The 5123-nt window shown below is 45.0% G+C and overlaps 1 non-coding gene across 1 annotated transcript; it reads right to left on the bottom strand.

The window, feature by feature from the left end:
* Positions 1-473: 473 nt before the first annotated feature.
* LOC117128682 lies at positions 474-579 on the bottom strand. The gene has a single exon (XR_004452076.1). It is a non-coding gene; the product is annotated as a small nucleolar RNA R71 (small nucleolar RNA).
* Between the last annotated feature and the right edge of the window lie 4544 nt (positions 580-5123).

Below are 5123 nucleotides of genomic sequence, written 5' to 3'. Positions count from 1 at the left end.
TCATCTGCGTAATGCAACAGGTCAGAAAATAGATGCTCAGGGGACTGTAATCCCTGATACTGATGCTACAGGAGCTGCTCAACCTGTAGACGAGGACGCTCGATCGAAACCACTGGCCGACTACAATCGCCCAGATGAGTACTATTCCAACAGATCAGCGATTTGACTTCCGGAGATCCAGAAGAAGAATTTCGAGCTGAAGCCTCAATACTACACTCTCGTGTCGCATATACCCTACTCTGGATTACCGCACGAGCATCCTATGGACCATCTGGAACGGTTCGAGGATCTAATCGCTGCTATTCGGATGGAAGGAGTCCCAGAATATTACCTGCTGTGCAAGCTCTTCAGATACACACTGAATGGAGAAGCGATGCACTGGCTTAGGCAGCAACCCACAGGATCTTTAACATCCTGGGCCGACATCAAGAATGCTTTCTTACGAAACTTCTTCGATGAGGCGCGCGCTGAAGAACTTCGGAACAAAATTTCCACATTCTCGCGGAAGGCTGGAGAGTCCTTCAAAGATGCGTGGATTAGATTTAGGTTCTTCCAGCGAGACTGTCCACACCACGAATTTAACGAAGTGCAGCTGCTAAGCACTTTTTTCTGAGGTCTCGCCTTCCAATATCAAATGGCTCTTGATACGGCGAGTGAAGGAAACTTCACTACTCGGAATCTGTTGGACTCGGACTCTTACTACCAAAATCCACCACCCCAGACTCAAGAAAGCAAGATCGAAGAAATGCTTGATCGAGTACTGGTGGGACAACAACAAATCACCGTGGATTTCAACGGTAAAATAGACTTCGCTTACAACAATCTGAACACCAAAATCGAGACCTTAGGGACTCAGGTGAGAAAACTTGAAACCCAAGTAATTCAGACGGGCGAGACTATAAAGAGGCAAGAAGCTTTCGCTAGAGAGGCAGGAGCCGACAAAGGGAAACACCACGTAAATGCCATCATAGATGATGATTTCTGGCAAGTGGTGAGAAATGAAAAGATTGAGGAAGGAGACTTCGAAATCGAAAGCTCCGTAAGTCTCGGCAGCTCTCAATGGTGTCGACCGATGTCGATAAACTCGCATCCATAGACAGACCATGATGAAGATCAATGGATGGATTACTCCAGTCATTGATCGACGTCGACCGCTGAATCGACTGAATGCAATGCGGTTCGAATTCTAACTCATGAAGAATTCGCAGCTAAGCATCCTCAACCACCCTCTCCTTTCTATGATAAAATCGATCGATCGGTTGAGCCAACCATCGATCGACAGAGTGAGTCTGACGTCGATCGTCACAACACACCTCCCATCGATCGACAGGCACCTCTGACATACCGAGTGCGGTTACCCTCAAATCGATAATGATTTCATCAACGCACTCAGACCACCACCTAAACCATTAGCTAACCCACCCGAACCAAAACTCAACCCTTTAAATAGTTCACCAGAATCAGTTCAAGAAGAACAAGAAGCTGAAGGGAGAAGGTTAAGGAAAAGAAAGTAGAAGATTCCTAAAAACCTTAAGAGGGAAGCTAACGATAAGGAGATGGATGGTTTCACTAAAAAAGTCCTCAGAATCCCAATCGAAAAACATTTTGATGAAGCTTACTTCACACACCGGTTGTGGATGTTCTTCAGAGAAATAAAGGTAACTCAGGAGGACATTAGGAGAATGTTTCATCAAGTCAGAGAGAAGATGAAACACATGATCACATTGACGAAGAAGAGTGATCCTGGAAAATTTGCAATACCATGCGTAGTCAAGGATGTTGAATTTCCCCATTCAATGTGTGACACAGGAGCATCAGTTAGTATCCTCCCTAGGATCATGGCAGACCAGCTTGGTTTGACCATCGAACCTTCAACGGAATCCTTCACCTTCGTGGATCTTTCAGAGAAACGATCAGGAGGAATCATAAGAGATCTGGAAGTACAGATTGGTAATGCCCTTGTCCCTGTAGATTTTCATGTCCTAGGCATCGAGCTTAACTGGAACTCTTCACTTCTGCTTGGAAGATCTTTCCTGGCTACAGTAGGAGCTGTATGTGACATGAACAAAAACAAATTGTGTCTAATGCTCATAGACCCAAACATCCACTACGACCCCATCCGACCTAAGAGAAAGGTCATTAATTCTGTAGATTACGGGAAAGAACTTGGCTTCATTGGCGCATGCCATTGTGGAGCAGAGTATGAATCGGAGTACGAAACAGAGTACTTGGAATCGATCGACACCCCAACCTTTCCATCGATCGATTCCAATGAGTCAACGATGACCGATGACCGCAACAACATGTCACTCGACGTGTTGGGGTCAAAATCGGTCACGACGAAATCAATGTCCGAAAGTCCGCAAAAATCAGCATGAACATTTTTACGAAAAGTAATCGTCGTAAAGATATCTTTACGACGAGCCTTGCAGTAAAATCTTGTTCAAATCTCAATCGAACCACTAAATACGATTGCCCGAAGGCAACATACATGTATCCAAATTGGCCGCGGACAAGCTCGAGTATGGCAATCGGACCGCAGACAAGCCAAGCTCGATCGATACGCGGTGACCAAGCATGCACACAGCTCGGTCGCTATGTAGCGACCGAGCGTCTGTCCCGCTCGGTCGCTACGTAGCGACCGAGTGTCCTTCCCGCTCGAACGCTACGTAGCGACCGAGCTTGAGCCAAAGATGCTATGTCCCGAAGACCGTAGCGAACTCAGTTCATGTTTTCCGCCATTCTAAATCATCGATCAAACTTTGCAGTAAAAACCGTGGAAAGTCCGTTCTTTATCTATTTCGTCTTTTGTTATCGAGCTGCGACTCAACTAGGTTTGAGCTATTAGGCCGCTAGAACTAAGAACCTCGCTGACAGCCTTTGCGGCCAAAGCTTTCATGACCTCTTGTATTGATCGCAACGCTCTTACGCGGACTCGAAATAAGATCTACTGTTTTCTCTAAACTCGTTTGTTATCTTTTCATGATTTCCGCATATATTTGGTCACTTGTCGTTGGCTCTCGCAGAGATCCGGGACCTCTGGGAAATTAGGGTTTTCCTAATTTCCCAATTTAAACGGAAATCGACAGTGCAAATTTCGGTTCCCACACGACGTAAAGCATCCAGTTGACCATTTCGCTTCACCTAATCATTGCTACCAACACTTTGCCTTCCAATCTCCAAGCAAGTGAGGACATGATGATTATTCCATAGGCAGTTGGGCAGACAGTGGTTTCCATGAAAGTTTTGCAGTTGACACTGTAATTACTTCACCTAACGAGGAACATACAGAAGAATATGATGAGGATTACTGGAAAGAACGTTCAATAGAAATTTCTTTGCAGGATGAAAGACTTGAAATACATAAGTTCACCAACACGTTTCCAACATCGTTCGACGCTGTGCACTCCACATCGGTCGATACCCACCCTCGTCCAGCAAAACAACCGCTCACATCGATCGACACTCACACAGGAACATCGATCGATATTCGCCCAGCAGCAAAAATTTAGGAGCAGGAGAATATTCCCTCCCCAACTAGGTTTATAGATACCTATATAAATCGTTTTGCACCCCCGAAACCACCTCCACACACCAGAGCAAAGACACAAACAAAAAAGATGAACACTCTTCCATCTACATCAACAGAAAAATCCATGAAGAGCAATCATCTTAAGAACACAAGTTCTGCAGAAATTACTCTGCCATCGATCGATGCAACTGTATCTACATCGATCGATACTACTCTAAACCCTAATCTTTCTATTTCTAAATTGAATGATTATGCAAACATTGATTACGGTTTTCTAACACCTGATGAATTTGGTATTTTCAGGGACCCAGCTAGCAACGAACATGCCATAGATGGAAGGATCTTACATGTGTCCAGAGAGGACATCGCAGACATCCTTCAAGTAGCCAATGGACCTGACAACCTATTCTCACAGCAACGTGGCACTCCAGACGTCATTCAAACAGATCCTAACAACCACGTAGGAGTCGCCACAATAAAAATCAATCCAGATCTATCACGCCAACCAAAAGGGCAAGCATCGATCGACAGTACAACGGAGACATCGATCGACAGGGTAACACCAACGTCGATCGATAGAGATGACCTGACGTCGATCGACAGATATTATGAATTTGGGAACCGCGCTTTTGACATGTACAGAGCCAGAAAGTTCACTTGGGAACAAAGGGACGAGTATGGAGACTACAGAGACGAGTGTGGACACGCACGAGGCGTAGCTGGTGAGATGATACCTGTCACAAAGGACAAGATCAAGTTTTACTGGAAAGAGCATCTCTTTTTAAAGAGAGCCACATCTGTCTTTCAGAACATGCCACTTCCTTCACACTAACAAGATTGGCACTAGAACTCTACACCAAAGATGAAATCAATGAGATGGTGTTTGGTATTTGTGGAGCTCAGGAGAAACTGGGAGAGGAGCTCAAATCACTGGTAGAAGATATACATCAGCCTTTGGATAGAGACTACAATAAGCTTTTCAGAAGTATGGCAAAAATGAGGACATAAATTGAGAGTTTACGTCAGCAACTTGAGAAGGAAGCTACGACCTCAGCATCGATCGACGCACCACATGAAACATCGATCGACGTCAGTCTTCCTACAGTCCAGATCCCTGCAGAACCGCAATGTTCAACACAACACAGGGATGAATGGGAAGTCTCATACATCGACACGAGGATAAACGACGTGTACTGCCCTCTCAACAACAACGTGGACTGGCTAAGCACTAAAATCGAGCTACTACAGCAAGATCTGGACACCATTCGCAAGAAGGACCAACAACCAGCCACATCGATCGACATGTGTACCTTCACATCGCTCGACGCTAAAGTCTCAGCCATGAATGAGAGGCTGAGGACTTACGAGGACATGCATGACCGCTTTATATCACCAGTCATTATAGATTTAAACAAATTGTCTAGTCAATTACTTCATGCCCAAAAAGATATTGATAACATTACTAATCAAAATTTTTTGCAGGCAAAATCAGAATCGATCGACAGGCTACGAGGGCCTTGGATCGATGGCAGGAAACCTGTGGAGTTACTTCCTTACACAGTAGTAGAGGTTGACAAGATCACATCCAAGA

Source organism: Brassica rapa, chromosome A09, assembly GCF_000309985.2.
Source record: "Brassica rapa cultivar Chiifu-401-42 chromosome A09, CAAS_Brap_v3.01, whole genome shotgun sequence".
Taxonomy (NCBI): domain Eukaryota; kingdom Viridiplantae; phylum Streptophyta; class Magnoliopsida; order Brassicales; family Brassicaceae; genus Brassica; species Brassica rapa.
This window is presented reverse-complemented; position numbering and strand designations above follow the sequence as displayed.